General features: G+C 43.1%; 10 non-coding genes across 10 annotated transcripts; all 10 read left to right on the top strand.

The window, feature by feature from the left end:
• Positions 1 to 9,482: 9,482 nt before the first annotated feature.
• On the top strand, positions 9,483 to 9,555 carry trnar-ucg (transfer RNA arginine (anticodon UCG)). Its single transcript has one exon. It is a non-coding gene; the product is annotated as a tRNA-Arg (tRNA).
• A 940-nt stretch (positions 9,556 to 10,495) lies between these two features.
• On the top strand, positions 10,496 to 10,577 carry trnas-uga (transfer RNA serine (anticodon UGA)). Its single transcript has one exon. It is a non-coding gene; the product is annotated as a tRNA-Ser (tRNA).
• A 249-nt stretch (positions 10,578 to 10,826) lies between these two features.
• On the top strand, positions 10,827 to 10,908 carry trnas-aga (transfer RNA serine (anticodon AGA)). Its single transcript has one exon. It is a non-coding gene; the product is annotated as a tRNA-Ser (tRNA).
• Positions 10,909 to 11,254: 346 nt separating this feature from the next.
• Positions 11,255 to 11,336, top strand: trnas-cga (transfer RNA serine (anticodon CGA)). Its single transcript has one exon. It is a non-coding gene; the product is annotated as a tRNA-Ser (tRNA).
• Positions 11,337 to 11,480: 144 nt separating this feature from the next.
• Positions 11,481 to 11,552, top strand: trnah-gug (transfer RNA histidin (anticodon GUG)). Its single transcript has one exon. It is a non-coding gene; the product is annotated as a tRNA-His (tRNA).
• A 129-nt stretch (positions 11,553 to 11,681) lies between these two features.
• On the top strand, positions 11,682 to 11,763 carry trnas-cga (transfer RNA serine (anticodon CGA)). Its single transcript has one exon. It is a non-coding gene; the product is annotated as a tRNA-Ser (tRNA).
• Positions 11,764 to 12,558: 795 nt separating this feature from the next.
• trnas-uga (transfer RNA serine (anticodon UGA)) lies at positions 12,559 to 12,640 on the top strand. Its single transcript has one exon. It is a non-coding gene; the product is annotated as a tRNA-Ser (tRNA).
• Positions 12,641 to 14,049: 1,409 nt separating this feature from the next.
• Positions 14,050 to 14,131, top strand: trnas-uga (transfer RNA serine (anticodon UGA)). Its single transcript has one exon. It is a non-coding gene; the product is annotated as a tRNA-Ser (tRNA).
• Positions 14,132 to 14,452: 321 nt separating this feature from the next.
• Positions 14,453 to 14,525, top strand: trnak-uuu (transfer RNA lysine (anticodon UUU)). Its single transcript has one exon. It is a non-coding gene; the product is annotated as a tRNA-Lys (tRNA).
• A 714-nt stretch (positions 14,526 to 15,239) lies between these two features.
• trnas-cga (transfer RNA serine (anticodon CGA)) lies at positions 15,240 to 15,321 on the top strand. Its single transcript has one exon. It is a non-coding gene; the product is annotated as a tRNA-Ser (tRNA).
• The last annotated feature ends 1,049 nt before the right edge of the window (positions 15,322 to 16,370 follow it).

Below are 16,370 nucleotides of genomic sequence, written 5' to 3'. Positions count from 1 at the left end.
CTTAAAGCTGAAATAGAAGGTTTAAGTTATTTGTTTATTAATGTTTATTCACCTAATATTGGGACTGAAAGAGTGGAATTTTTTTAAAGTATCAAAGAAAGTTTAGAGCAACGTGTTTGTGACTACTTGATTTTAGGTGGAGATTGGAATTGCACTGTCGATTTTAATAATGATAGACTTAGTGAAGAGCCTCATTTACAATCTAGCAAAAGCTTAAAAAATTATTGTTTCAGTTTGATCTAGAAGATGCATAGAGAATTAAATTTCCTAAAGATAAGCAGTATACATGGGTGAAGGTAGTAAATGGGAAGGTGAGTGCAGCTAGGCTTGACAAATTTTATGTGTCACAGGGGCTTAAACATAAACTAATAGATAGCTCTATTGGACCAGTGGGCTTCACGGATCATCATCTTATTACTGTGACTCTTTTGTTAAAGCAAGAAGTTAATAGATCTCAGTGGCATTTTAATAATAAGTTACCTAAAGATTTTGTGAAAGTTTTAAGATTGTTTGGGATAAATGGAAAGAAAGAAAAAAAGAAAGAAAGAGTGCTTTTAAATCTTTAAATCAGTGGTGGGAGATTGGGAAAGCTCAAATTAGAGTTTTTTGCCAACAATATACCTCTTTTTCATCCGTTTTGTTAAAACAAGCTATAGAAGTGGTTGAAGTGGAAATAATAAGAATTGAAAACAAGTTTTTAAATGATGAAGAGACTGGGCACAATAATGAAGAGCTGCACACAAAAAGACTGGAGTAAGCTCCCTGTTACAGGAAAGAGTGAAAGGAGCTCTTGTGAGGTCACGATATATGCAACTAAAAGATATGGATGCTTCAAGTACTTTCTTCTTTAATTTGGAGAAAAAGTCAGCGAGAGATCAGTATATGACATGTCTTAAATGTCCAGATGGATCTTTAACAACAGATGGTGAGAAGATGAGAAGTTGTGCCATTGACTTTTATACCAAGCTATATGAAAAAGACAAATGCAATGAGCAGTGCGTTCTGGAACTTTTAGAAGATCTCCCTCAACTTACTACTACAGAACAAGTTGAACTGGATACAGAATTGAGTTATGAAGAACTTACTCTTGCTGTTAATCAGTTGGTTTCTGGACGTGCCCCAGGAATAGATACATTGTCTATTGACTTTTATAAACATTTTCAGGAGTACATCGGACCTGAATTGTATGAGGTTTTAAAGAGCTCTTATGAAGAAAATGCACTACCTTCCTCATGCAGAAAAGCTATTTTGACATTGTTGCCTAAAAAAGGAGATTTAACCGAACTAAAGAATTGGAGACCTGTTGCTCTGTTATGTACAGATTATAAAGTGCTTTCAAGAGCCTTGTCTAATAGGTTAAAACCTTTTATAGGTTTAATTGTACACATGGACCAAACCTATTGTATCCCAGATCGGACTATAACAGATAACTTGTTTTTAATGAGAGATGTGATGGATGTATGTAAAGTTTATAATCAGAGGGTTGGAATTTTATCATTAGATCAGGAGAAAGCCTTTGATAGAATAGATCATGAATTTTTGTTTTCCGTTCTTAAGGCTTTCGGTTTTGGAGAGAAGTTTACAACATGAATGAGTCTTCTTTATAATAATGCTTCTTGTATGGTTAAGATAGGAGGGGCATTAGTCGGCCTATAACAATAAGAAGGGGAATAAGACAAGGCTGTCCTATTTCGGGACAACTTTACTCTTTATGTATTGAACCTCTTCTATGTTATTTAAGAAAGCATTTGGCTGGTTTTAGTTTATCATCTTCTGTATGAATCACCTTTAGTTGTTTCTACTTATGCTGATGACATTAATATATTTATCACAAATGACAATGATGTATTTGAAACTGTTAAAGCTTTAAATGTGTATGAAAAAGCCTCTTCATCAAAGGTTAATTGGGATAAAACTGAAGCGTTAATAATAGGTCAATAGAGAGAGAGAAAATATTCCAAAGTTACCAAGTGGGTTGAAGTGGGGGAAAATGGAATTAAAATGTTGGGGGGTTTTCTAGGCACAGAACAATTTCAAGAAAAAAATTGGGAAGGGATAATGGAGAAGGTATCTGTGAAATTTGCTAAATGGAAATGGTTGATCCCTCAGATGTCATATCGTGAACGGGTTTTAGTAGCAAACAATTTGGTTGCTTCTATGCTTTGGCATAAAGTTATGGTTTTAAATCCACCTAAGTATTTGATTGAAAAGGTGCAGAAAGAAATTTTGGATTTTTTTTGGTCAGGGTATCATTGGATTAGAGCTGCTGTACTCTATATTCCTCTCTGTGAGGGAGGTCAAGGTCTTGTTGACTTAACTTCTAGAATAGCAGCTTTTAGATTAAAAACTGCACAAAGATTTTTATATGGAAATAGTTTGAGATGGCATGAAACTGTGAAATTGCTCTTACAGAAGGCAGGGAAGTTGGGGTATGATAAACAACTTTTTTTGCTGAACCCTGAAAAGGTACATATTTCAGATCTAACATCCTTTTATGATTCAGTATTGCAGGCGTGGCAAGTTTTAAAAGTGTCAAGAGATCCTACATTTTTTTCAGGAATGTGGATCTTTGAGGAGCCACTTTTTTATAATGATTTCTTGAGTGTAAATTCTTTAAACTCTGATAGTATTCGTGTGGCATTGAGAGAGGCAGGCTGTACAAAGTTGGGCCATTTACTAAAAGCTATGCAGTCTTCTATTACCGTTCTGAGCCAATTGGTGAAAATAAGATCAGAAAGACTAATGAAAAGAATTGTTGTATAAGTGTATGAATCCCTGCCAAACTCAATAAGGGATTTTATTAAGGATAATGATCTGATTAATCAGTGGGAAGATGGATGTGAATATGTTTTTACGGTTTTAGATATTTCGGAGACTGTGAAAGATTGGATTTTTTTAGAAAATCATTTTCTGTCACATGTGGATGTGTCTTTTATTTCTTTTGAAGAGTTGGACAAGAAGCATACATGATATCAGTGAAAGTAATTCATAGTAAATATCTTAAGGGGATGAAGGAATCAAAATGGTATGGTCTATTTAGTCAGGAAATTTCTGTAAAAGGAAGATGGAGATCTTTGTATAAAATACCAATAGATAAACGGACGGGGGATCTTCAGTGGAGAATAATTCACGGGGCTGTAGCGACTAATAAACATGTTTCACATTTTAATCCCAATCAAGAAATAGAATGCTTTTTTTGTAATCAGACAGAAACATTGATGTATTTGTTCTGTGGATGTAATAGATTGAAAGTGTTATTTGATCTTTTGGAACTTTGGGTTATGAAGTGGGGAGAATGTTTTTCATTTCCTTTGTTCATTTTTGGTCTGAAATATTCTGTCAAGAAAAAACAAAAACATGTTTTGTTGAACTTTGTTTAGGAGTGGCTAAACTGTCTATATGGATTTCAAGGAAAAACAAAATTCAGAAAAATGGATCAAAAGATGTTTTGAAAGTTTTTTTTTTGGGAATGTTAGAAGCTCGACTAAAAATTGAGGATGCATTTTATAAATTAACAAATAATTTAAAATCTTTTGTGGATAAATGGTCTGTTGAAAGTGTTCTGTGTATTGTGGAGAGTGATGGAGAGTTGGTTTTGTCTTTTTAATGTTTTGAATACTGTTTAAAGTTTGAGGATGTTGAAAAAGTGTTAACTTTTTTTTTGGAATAAAAGTATGTTTTATCTCTCTCTCTCTCTCTCTCTCTCTCTCTCTCTCTCTCTCTCTCTCTCTCTCTCAGACAAACATGCTCTTTCTCTCTCACACACACATACAGTTCATGCTCACTCTTATACACTCACACACACAAAAGTACACATGTCTCTCTTTCTCTCTCTCTCTCTCTCTCTCTCTCTCTCTCTCTCTCTCTCTCTCTCTCTCTCTCACACACACACACACAGTCTTACACATGCTCTCTCTCTTACACACATATACATGCTCTCACACACATATTGTACAAACACACACACACTTGACCACACAATCTCTCACATACTCACTCTTGTACATGCTCTCTCATACACACAGACATTCTTTCTCTCATAGACACACACGTACATGCTCTCTCACACACACACACACACACGCACACACACGCACACACACACACACACACAAGCATGTGATCTCTCTCACACACAGTCTTATACATGCTCTCCCTCTTAGATAAACATGTACATGCTCTCACTCACACACATATTGTACACAAACTTGTTGCATACACACACACACTTGTACACTCTCACTCACACACATATTGTACACACACTTGTTGCATACACACACACTTGTACACACTCTCACACACTCACTCTTGTACATGCTCTCACACACACACCTACATTCTATCTCTCTGTCTCAAATGTACCTTTTTCACGCTCTTACACACACACAGATGTGCCAGTGTTAATGATACTTCTTTCTATAATTTTATGTGCTCATTAGGCTTAGGATAGGTGGTTGCATTGTGATTATTTGGTCATGAAGGTATTAGTTGTTTTAAATAGTTTGTCAGCTAATAATGTTCGTGATGTCATACATCGCTACAAAAGGCTTTTGAAGCTGACAAGACGTGGAGCAACCATGACCAGAGCATTCCAGAGAGAAGGTGTCTCTCGAAATGCAGTGGCCCAGCTCGCTTCAATTACAGAGCTGTACTTTGCTAACAGGGAGCAATTTAACAGCATCAGCTTCACACCAGGAAAATGAACAGAGTTCGCTCAAAAGTGTAGAGAGCTCATTGTTGGAGATGTTCACATAAAAGTCTTATCAATGAAAATGGAAGGGTTCACTTTTGCCTTTTTGTCTGAATAAGTGATTAGAGGATATTTGCTCTGTCGCTTATTGTTAAGGCCATGTTTATTGTATGTTTCTTTGTTCAATAATGTTTCTGTTTACTGTTAAAATGTAGAAGCAAAAAAGTAGAGCACAATAAGCTCAGCTTATAATGCCAAAAATATATATTATATTGAGATCAGATGCAAAAACCTTTAAATGCCGTCTAAATTCATTACATTTCTTTCCCTTTTTAATCCTGGGTCACCACAGCGGAATGAACCACCAACTTATTCAGCATATGTTTTACATGGCAGATGCCCTTTCAGCTGCAACCCATTACTGGGAAACATCCATACACACTCATTCTCACACATATTCACTACGGACAATTTGAGCTTACTCAATTCACCTGTACCACATGTCTTTGGACTTGTGGGGTAAACTGGAGCACTGGAAGGAAGCCCACACCAACATGGTATGCCACAGAAATGCCACCTGACCCAGCCGAGGCTCAAACCATCAACCTTCTTGCTGTGGGGCGAACATGTTACCCACTGCGCCACCATGTCACCTCGTCATCTAAATTGAATTTCTAAAATTAGTTATTTTTCAGCCGACTATGTTAAAGACAATGAAAAAAACAATTCTTTGCCACAAAATAGTTAAATTACTGAACTGAGCCTGAAAAAATTATGAATTTTAGAAAAAAAAAAATGTATATAGCGGCTGCATGGTGGTGCAGTGGGTAGCACGTTCGCCTCACAGGAAGAAGGTCACTGGTTCGAGCCTCGGCTGTGTCAGTTGCTATTTCTGTGTGGAGTTTGCATGTTCTCCCGGTGTTCGCGTTGGTTTCTTCAGGATGCTCTGATTCCCCCCACAATTCCAAAACACGTGGTAGAGGTGAATTGGGTTGGCTAAATTGTCCTTAGTTCATGTGTGTGAATGATTGTGTATGGATGTTTCCCAGTGATGGGTTGCAGCTGTAAGGGCATCTGTTGCATAAAAACATATGCTGTATGAGTTGGTGGTTCATTCCGATGTGGATGTAACAACAATTGTTCTTAATTGTCCTGAACCGAATGTTTTCTTCAGCTTAATTACCTGGGCTGTTAATTTTTTTATTTTATTTTTGTTTTGACAGCAATAAATTAAAAGCAGTTGGATGAACTAATGACTCTGGTATTTATTTGTATGTTCTTGTACGTGTGGTGCTGTTGTGTTTTTGTCTTCAAATACTTGCATCAGTGTCACTACTACCTGTCTGTTGACTATCTGCTGAACATTTACAGACTAGTAGCCAGGGGAGTCGCTAGGCCCAATTCACTGGGGCACGTGCCCCAGTGAAAATCTCCAGTGCCCCAGTAAATGATTTACATCAATTATAAAGATATGCCATGTGTCAAGTCTACAACAGATAATCCTATAGCACATCTTTTTTATGTATTTTCTTGAATTGTCTATAGAATTTCATTCAAATGAAAGTAATATTTATGCAAAAGTAATTTCTTAAATGATCTTAGCATCACTCCAGTTGCCTTAACATTGTTTTCCAGTTACATTCAAGATTATTTTGAAGAATAATTGTATAATAATAAGAATACTTTTATTTATGATAAATATAATATACAAATGTATATTACAAAGAGTACAAAGAGTATATTACAAAGAGTAGAGCTTTATGTCTAGCAACACCCCTGCTAGTAGCCATGCTGTCTGTGATGTTGGCTCCTTACAGTCATTCAACAGCATTTCTTAGGTTTTCACTTCATTTTGATGGGCCCAGTGTGACAACAGATGAGCTGATAAATGTACCTTAAAGGGCACCTATGGTAAAAAATCTACTTTTCAAGCTGTTTGGACAGTCATATGTACATGTATGGTGTATAGACCATCATATTGGGTGATATAAGCACACCCAGTGCTTTTTTTTTCAATTTAACAACATAAAAACGGTGGACCAATTGGAGCGGTTTTCAGACCGATCGCAACTTTACGTAGGAGTGCGGTCCCCCCGCCCACCAATATTGATTGACAGGCGCGTCATCGTATCCTCAGTTTGTTGATTCACGTGCACCATTTTCAGCGTGAGTCGAAGCGATATCACTAAAGGAACACGCTAGCTCTATTTTTAGATGCAAGGCTCATTGGGCTCAACACAAGATCAATATTCTTCACATTATCGCTCTAATCGGAATTATTGGTTGTATCTTTAGGTAGGTTTGCAAACGTGTACTTCTCATTGAGTCTACCTTATACTTCAGCCGTTTGCATTTCTCGCGATCCCAGAAGCTCCCTGTGATCTTAACTAGCATGCGTTTTAGAATTCTAAACATCGGTTTCTATCAGGGTACACTCAAGTCGACGGCTGGGCGCCTCGGGCCGCTGCAGACTTGAATTGCGGTTGTGTGTACCCTAATAGAAACCTATGTTTAGAATTAAAAAATGCGTGGCGCGATAATTCGGAACACTTCATGTTTCTGCCCTGCCACAGAGAGTGTCTGGTATGCTGCGTCGCGGCTTAGAGCGGCGCATCCGGTGCCTCAGTAAAAGTTCATTCAGTGTGCGTGGTTATTAGTTTCTGTGTACAAGCTCGGCACTTGAAACTAGCACACAGTTGGCTGTAAAACTGTACAAAGACACATATGATTTTGTACTCTCTGCTTGGTCTGTGTCCGAGTCGTACATGTACGACTGATTACTGAACCTCTCACTCCTGCTCCTTCTCTGTCTGCCTGTCAGACTCTGTTGCAAACGTAGAGCGGGTGAGCTCATGGCCCCGCCCCTTGTTACGTTGGCGGGAAGCCGAAACTAATTTACCTGTAAAGCAACACACCCATAAATCAGCGAACTGTGGACACGCCCTCAACATGACACCTTTTAACACATTATAATAAAAAAATCTGAATTGTGTTTTAAACTGAACCTAAACTGGCACACTCAGAAGAACCATAATATTAATATTAAATCTTAAAAAAGAGGTAAACTATGTGCCCTTTAAAGTAAAATAACTGTCTACTGAAGGTTAGGTTAAATGCAACAAATAGTTAATTGAACACTCTTAGATTGTACCTAACCCTAATTTTATATTTGATTAAAGTTCATGTTAAAATATGTTGCGTTGCTACTTATAGGCATCTGAATGTTTACTGAAAGTCTATTCATAAACTGGATAACAACTACATGCAGACAATAACAACAAACATCTTGGTGGTCAATGTTCTGAAAACTTGTTGAGGATTTGTTGCATATCTACTAATACATTGTTGAACATCTGTTGAAGATTTGTTGCAAATCTACTGAAACACTGTTGAACATCTACAACCTAATTTGGTAACACGTAACTTACCAAGTTTATTAAATGTTGAGGATTTGTTGCATATCTACTGATACACTGTTGAACATCTAGAACCTAAATTGGTAACACTTATCTTACCGAAAGTTTAATAAATGTTTACATGCTGTTGACATTGTATTGATTGCCTAAGAACATTTAAAGACTATCTACAGATACTATCCAGATGAAAGTAAACAGATAAGAACTTGAAAAGTAACTTACGGTCAGCAGACTATCTAAAGGGGGACCATCAAAATAAAGTGTTTCCCGGCTCCTTTTCGTTGGCATCTTGTTGAAGGCATACAAAAAATCCAAGACAAATGATTGCCGAAATGACCCAGTGGCCTAAGGGATAGGGCATCAGCCTCCGGGGCTTGGGATTGTTGGTTCAAGACCCATCTGGGTTGTCTTTGAAGGTCTCACTTCAATTTGGGAGCAATGTTTGGTGGATGAAACATGGTAGCTGTGAAAACCTTCTTGAGATGTGTTTGCATGTCATTAACTTCCTGCATTGCCATGCATATTGCCTGTTATAACTAAAAGGGTAACGAGATACCTAACGCAAAAGGCCATTTTGAATCCTGCATGGTGCCTACAGAGAAGAGACTGTGTACAAAGACAAAAATGGTGCTTACACATAAAGCTGGTGGGTTGTTCAAGATCCATAAACAAATCTAACAACCGAATCATTGCCGCTCCTTTTTTTGTCTGTATAATTGTACATGTTAGACTGATTTAGATCAGAAGTCCACTAAATGTTCATTCACTAAAGTCACAGCAAAAGCTGCTACAATTAACATAGGAACACCTTGGATAGCACAGCACCGCTGCTTTCTCTATGACAGTCATAGGGCTCATCCAGGATTTGAACCTGGGACCTCTCGCACCCTAAGCGAGAAAAATACCCCTAGACCAACGAACCCTGTAGAAGCAGTATGCAGTGCCACAAAAAATTCTGTGAGACCGATCCACTCTACTCTTTGTTCATGTTGTTTTTGTTACGTGTGTCAGCAACTCTCTGGAGGCATATTACAGTTCACAGTAAGTATAAAACAGTCCAGTGGCCTAATGGATTAGGCACCAGCCTTCAAAGCTGGGGATTGTGGGTTTAAAGTACCAACTGGGTTGTCTTTGATGCAGTTCCTTTTAAGTTGACTGTGCAAGACAATCCAGTGTTACCTTTAAAAAGCTAGGTTCATACCCTTAGGTCAAAAAGACATGACAATGGAAAACTCCTCAGAGAAGCTGTTTTGTCATTAGGTGTACACATCAGATCGTCTGAATGCAATATGGCATAGGGATCCTAAAGTACTGTTTTTCTGAGTTACAAGAACTTCCTGAGCCATACATCAGATATGACAAAGATTAGTGTTGACCCAGTGGCCTAATGGATAAGGCATCAGCCTTCGAAGCTGGGGATTGTGGGTTCAAGTCCCATCTGGGTTGTCTATGTTGGGTTATATTTAAGTTGTGTGAAACAGTTCGGACTGGTTTTCTCAAACTTAGGCGTGATGATCTGAGGACAATAGTTAGTTTCGAATTCTCAGACTTGCTGCACACTTCAAATAAGATTGATCCAATCTTTCTTGAATCTCACTGTCACGTTACAAACCTACATGGTTCCGCTAAGCTTTGGTAATGGAGATCTTGACTTCAAGTACCCCGTGGCTTTCAACTAATGCTTTCAAGCAATGCTTGTGCCGCTTTTTACAACCTCAGGCCATTTATGCCTGTCAGTTTGTCAGAGACCTCGTTGTTCTTTTCATATCACTTGGTGGCTGTCTATTGTGGTGTGGCCTGCGAGAGCATGTTGCTCTAAATTCAGATCATCAGCTTGTGTGGAAAGAGTGCCCATGAAGTTAGCTGAGTGTGTTAGAGAGCTATGCTGTCCCTACTTCCCAGAGATTGTACGGAAAAGTTGCACAATAGCTAGTGCACCTTCCTCTACCCCTGTTGACCCTGTGCTTGGTTGCCACCATAATTGCAATCCTCCTCTGCATCTCACAAACAAGCCCCTGTCACTTAGTGACCAGGCAGCTGTGGGTGAGTGACAGTGGTTTGCCGCGACCGTACAGTGATCTGTACTCTGTGTTGTGGCCAGAGAAATCCCAGTTTGATTCCCGGTCACAAACCAGTGTCCCTTAGTGTCCAGGTAGCTGCAGAGTTTATCGGTGAGCAAGCGGTGTGCCGTGATCGTATAGTGGTCAGAACTCTGCGTAGTGGCCGCAGCAACCCCGGTTCGAATCTGGGTCACGGCAGCGTATTCCTGTTAACTGCGAGCAATGCTTGTGCCGCTTTTTACAACCTCAGGCCATTTATGCCCCAACTGTGCTGCGTTCAATGTTGCCCAAATTCAGCAGAAAAAGTCAATGGGCTACCACCATGCGTAGTTGTGGCCGAGAGGTTAAGGCGATGGACTTGAAATCCATTGGGGTCTCCCCGCGCAGGTTCGAACCCTGCCGACTACGGAATAGCCAGCTGCTTTTGCTTTTTCTCTCTGTGAGAGGAACTGTGGCTTTTGCTCTGAATTCAGATCATCAGCTTGTGTGGAAAGAGTGCCCATGAAGTTAGCTGAGTGTGTTAGATTAGAGAGCTATGCTGTCCCTGCTTCTCAGAGATTGTACGGAAAAGTTGTACAAGAGCTAGTGCACCTTCCTCTACCCCTGTTGACCCTGTGCTTGGTTGCCACCTCAGTAGGAGAGAGAAAGCAGACCTCTGTAGTCGTGGCCGAGTGGTTAAGGCGATGGACTAGAAATCCATTGGGGTTTCCCCGCGCAGGTTCGAATCCTGCCGACTACGTTGTTTTGCAAGTCCACTTATGTTGTTGTTCTCTTTTCTTTCAAGCCTCCTATAAGTAATTGCAATCCTCCTCTGCAACTCACAAACAAGCCCCTGTCACTTAGAGACCAGGCAGCTGTGGGTGAGCGACAGTGGTTTGCCGCGACTGTACAGTGATCCGTACTCTGTTGTGGCCAGAGAAATCCCAGTTTGAATCCCGGTCACAGCAGCACGTACTTATTAACGGAAATCCATGCTGGGCTGAGTTTTCGTCACCTCAGGCCATGGCTGGATTTCTCACCCCAACCTCTGCTGTATCTAGTGTTGCCCACATCCGGCCAACAGAGCAGACAAATCAAGGCCAGGTGTAGTCGTGGCCGAGAGGTTAAGGCGATGGACTCGAAATCCATTGGGGTCTCCCCGTGCAGGTTCAAACCCTGCCGACTACGTCGGTTGGTATTTCCACAAAGTCCACTTGCTTATTTTGCTCATTGCCCCCTAACGGAAATGCCGTCCTCCTCTGAATCTCGCAAACAAACCAGTGTCCCTTAGTGTCCAGGTAGCTGCAGAGCTTATCAGTGAGCGAGCGGTGTGCCGTGATAGTATAGTGGTCAGTACTCTGCGTTGTGGCCGCAGCAACCCCTGTTCGAATCCGGGTCACGGCAGCGTGTTCCTGTTAACTGCGAGCAATGCTTGTGCCGCTTTTTACAACCTCAGGCCATTTATGCCCCAACTGTGCTGCGTTCACTGTTGCCCAAATTCAGCAGGGAAAAGTCAACAGGCTGCCACCATGCGTAGTCGTCGCCGAGAGCTTAAGGCGATGGACTCGAAATCCATTGGGGTCTCCCCGCGCAGGTTCGAACCCTGCCGACTACGGAATAGCCAGCTGATTTTGCTTTTTCTCTCTGTGAGAGGAACTGTGGCTTTTGCTCTGAATTCAGATCATCAGCTTGTGTGGAAAGAGTGCCCATGAAGTTAGCTGAGTGTGTTAGATAAGAGAGCTATGCTGTCCCTGCTTCCCAGAGATTGTACGGAAAAGTTGTACAAGAGCTAGTGCACCTTCCTCTACCCCTGTTGACCCTGTGCTTGGTTGCCACCTCAGCAGGAGAGAGAAAGCAGACGTCTGTAGTCGTGGCCGAGTGGTTAAGGCGATGGACTAGAAATCCATTGGGGTTTCCCCGTGCAGGTTGGAATGCTGCCGACTGCGTTGTTTTGCACGTCCACTTATGTTGTTGTTCTCTTTTCTTTCAAGCCTCCTATGCGTAATTGCAATCCTCCTCTGCATCTCACAAACAAGCCCCTGTCACTTAGTGACCAGGCAGCTGTGGGTGAGTGACAGTGGTTTGCCGCGACCGTACAGTGATCCGTACTCTGTGTTGTGGCCAGAGAAATCCCAGTTTGAATCCCGGTCACAAACCAGTGTCCCTTAGTGTCCAGGTAGCTGCAGAGTTTTTCGGTGAGCTAGCGGTGTGCCGTGATCGTATAGTGGTCAGAACTCTGCGTAGTGGCCGCAGCAACCCCGGTTCGAATCTGGGTCACGGCAGCGTATTCCTGTTAACTGCGAGCAATGCTTGTGCCGCTTTTTACAACCTCAGGCCATTTATGCCCCAACTGTGCTGCGTTCAATGTTGCCCAAATTCAGCAGAAAAAGTCAACGGGCTACCACCATGCGTAGTCGTGGCCGAGAGGTTAAGGCGATGGACTTGAAATCCATTGGGGTCTCCCCGCGCAGGTTCGAACCCTGCCGACTACGGAATAGCCAGCTGCTTTTGCTTTTTCTCTCTGTGAGAGGAACTGTGGCTTTTGCTCTGAATTCAGATCATCAGATTGTGTGGAAAGAGTGCCCATGAAGTTAGCTGAGTGTGTTAGATTAGAGAGCTATGCTGTCCCTGCTTCCCAGAGATTGTACGGAAAAGTTGTACAAGAGCTAGTGCACCTTCCTCTACCCCTTGTTGACCCTGTGCTTGGCTGCCACCTCAGTAGGAGAGAGAAAGCAGATGTCTGTAGTCGTGGACGAGTGGTTAAGGCGATGGACTAGAAATCCATTGGGGTTTCCCCGCGCAGGTTCGAATCCTGCCGACTACGTTGTTTTGCACGTCCACTTATGTTGTTGTTCTCTTTTCTTTCAAGCCTCCTATACGTAATTGCAATCCTCCTCTGCAACTCACAAACAAGCCCCTGCGAGCAATGCTTGTGCCGCTTTTTACAACCTCAGGCCATTTATGCCCCAACTGTGCTGCGTTCACTGTTGCCCAAATTCAGCAGAAAAAGTCAACGGGCTGGCACCATGCGTAGTCGTGGCCGAGAGGTTAAGGCGATGGACTTGAAATCCATTGGGGTCTCCCCGCTCAGGTTTGAACCCTGCCGACTACGGAATAGCCAGCTGCTTTTGCTTTTTCTCTCTGTGAGAGGAACTGTGGCTTTTGCTCTGAATTCAGATCATCAGCTTGTGTGGAAAGAGTGCCCATGAAGTTAGCTGAGTGTGTTAGATTAGAGAGCTATGCTGTCCCTGCTTCTCAGAGATTGTACGGAAAAGTTGTACAAGAGCTAGTGCACCTCTACCCCTGTTGACCCTGTGCTTGGCTGCCACCTCAGTAGGAGACAGAAAGCAGATGTCTGTAGTCGTGGACGAGTGGTTAAGGCGATGGACTAGAAATCCATTGGGGTTTCCCCGCGCAGGTTCGAATCCTGCCGACTACGTTGTTTTGCACGTCCACTTATGTTGTTGTTCTCTTTTCTTTCAAGCCTCCTATACGTAATTGCAATCCTCCTCTGCAACTCACAAACAAGCCCCTGTCACTTAGAGACCAGGCAGCTGTGGGTGAGCGACAGTGGTTTGCCGCGACTGTACAGTGATCCGTACTCTGTTGTGGCCAGAGAAATCCCAGTTTGAATCCCGCAAACAAACCAGTGTCCCTTAGTGTCCAGGCAGCTGCAGAGCTTATCGGTGAGGGGGTGGTGTGCCGTGATCGTATAGTGGTCAGTACTCTGCGTTGTGGACGCAGCAACCCCGGGTCGAATCTGGGTCACGGCAGCGTGTTCATGTTAACTGTGAGCAATGCTTGTGCCGCTTTTTACAACCTCAGGCCATTTATGCCCCAACTGTGCTGCGTTCAATGTTGCCCACATTCAGCAGAAAAAGTCAAGGGGTCGCCACCATGCGTAGTCGTGGCCGAGAGGTTAAGGCGATGGACTTGAAATCCATTGGGGTCTCCCCGCGCAGGTTCGAACCCTGCCGACTACGGAACAGCCAGCTGCTTTTGCTTTTTCTCTCTGTGAGAGGAACTGTGGCTTTTGCTCTGAATTCAGATCATCAGCTTGTGTGGAAAGAGTGCCCATGAAGTTAGCTGAGTGTGTTAGAGAGCTATGCTGTCCCTACTTCAAGGTCTTTCACGGTGCAGCTCAGCAGTGGCATGGCACAGCTCTGAAACGCCGTTTCCTGGAGGACGACTGCATCTGTTTTTTTTAAGAGGACGCAGGTCTGTGCTGTGACGAGAAAGTGTTGTCGGGGGCCAAGGGGCTTGCAGAGGGCCAACTCAGCAAACAGGTGCTTCCGCAGACAGGAGCCCGGATAGCTCAGTCGGTAGAGCATCAGACTTTTAATCTGAAGGTCCAGGGTTCAAGTCCCTGTTCGGGCGTAGGCCTGTCTGTTTGTCAGAGACCTCGTTGTTATTTTCTTATCACTTGGTGGCTGTCCATTGTGGTGTGGCCTGCGAGAGCATGTTGCTCTAAATTCAGATCATCAGCTTGTGTGGAAAGAGTGCCCATGAAGTTAGCTGAGTGTGTTAGATAAGAGAGCTATGCTGTCCCTGCTTCCCAGAGATTGTACGGAAAAGTTGTACAAGAGCTAGTGCACCTTCCTCTACCCCTGTTGACCCTGTGCTTGGTTGCCACCTCAGCAGGAGAGAGAAAGCAGACGTCTGTAGTCGTGGCCGAGTGGTTAAGGCGATGGACTAGAAATCCATTGGGGTTTCCCCGTGCAGGTTGGAATCCTGCCGACTGCGTTGTTTTGCACGTCCACTTATGTTGTTGTTCTCTTTTCTTTCAAGCCTCCTATGCGTAATTGCAATCCTCCTCTGCATCTCACAAACAAGCCCCTGTCACTTAGATACCAGGCAGCTGTGGGTGAGCGACAGTGCTTTGCCGCGACCTTACAGTGATCCGTACTCTGTGTTGTGGCCAGAGAAATCCCAATTTGAATCCCGGTCACAGTAGCGCGTACCTGTTAACGGAAAGCCACGCTGGGCTGAGTTTTCGTCACCTCAGGCCATGGCTGGATTTCTCACCCCAACCTCTGCTGTATCTAGTGTTGCCGACATCCGGCCAACAGAGCAGACGAGTCAAGGCCAGGTGTAGTCGTGGCCAAGAGGTTAAGGCGATGGACTCGAAATTCATTGGCGTCTCCCCGCGCAGGTTCGAACCCTGCCGACTACATCGGTTGGTGTTTCCACAAAGTCCACTTGCTTATTTTGCTCATTGCCCCCTAACGGAAACGCTGTCCTCTTCTGAATCTTGCAAACAAACCAGTGTCCCTTAGTGTCCAGGTAGCTGCAGAGCTTATCGGTGAGCGAGCGGGGTGCCGTGATCGTATAGTGGTCAGTACTCTGCGTTGTGGCCGCAGCAACCCTGGTTTGAATCCGGGTCACGGCAGCGTGTTCCTGTTAACTGCGAGCAATGCTTGTGCCGCTTTTTACAACCTCAGTTCATTTATGCCCCAACTGTGCTGCGTTCAATGTTGCCCAAATTCAGCAGAAAAAGTCAACAGGCTGCCACCATGCGTAGTCGTGGCCGAGAGGTTAAGGCGATGGACTTGAAATCCATTGGGATCTCCCCGCGCAGGTTCGAACCCTGCTGACTATGGAACACCCAGCTGCTTTAGCTTTTTCTTTCTGTGAGAGGAACTGTGGCTTTTGCGACGTTTGGTTGCGGGCCTGCTTGTTTAATCCCATATTGAATAATTCAAGTCCAGCGACTAGTCGCAATTTAGCTTTTTTTTGTAGTCCCTACACTCTGATGTTGCCTAGAGAAACGTTCAATAAATCGACAGCAACATCTTGTACGGCTCATCAAGATTGGGATTTGATAGTTTTTTTTCCAAGTCGCCCAGTCCTTTTTGGCTGTCCCTTTGTGGCACATTTTTCCCCACTCCATCTGCTTCTGGAGAGTTGCTTTATGCACAGCTCTTTTCAAGACTGATGCTAGCACAGTTCCAAAAGGCCCAGGCGAAATGTGCTTTTGGCCATGCTTTCGGACCATGGCTTTGGTAACACCTAATGACTTCAAGGTCTTTGACGGTGCAGCTCAGCAGTGGCATGGCACAGCTCTGAAACGCCGTTTCCTGGAGGACGACTGCATCTGTTTTTTTTTAAGAGGACGCAGGTCTGTGCTGTGATGAGAAAGTGTTGTCAGCCGGTAAGGATATAACTGCCTGAATGTAGATTATACCGGTTTTTAACCAGTTTTGATAAAGACGGCTGAGACTG

This window comes from Danio aesculapii, unplaced genomic scaffold (assembly GCF_903798145.1).
Source record: "Danio aesculapii unplaced genomic scaffold, fDanAes4.1, whole genome shotgun sequence".
Lineage (NCBI taxonomy): Eukaryota > Metazoa > Chordata > Actinopteri > Cypriniformes > Danionidae > Danio > Danio aesculapii.
This window is presented reverse-complemented; position numbering and strand designations above follow the sequence as displayed.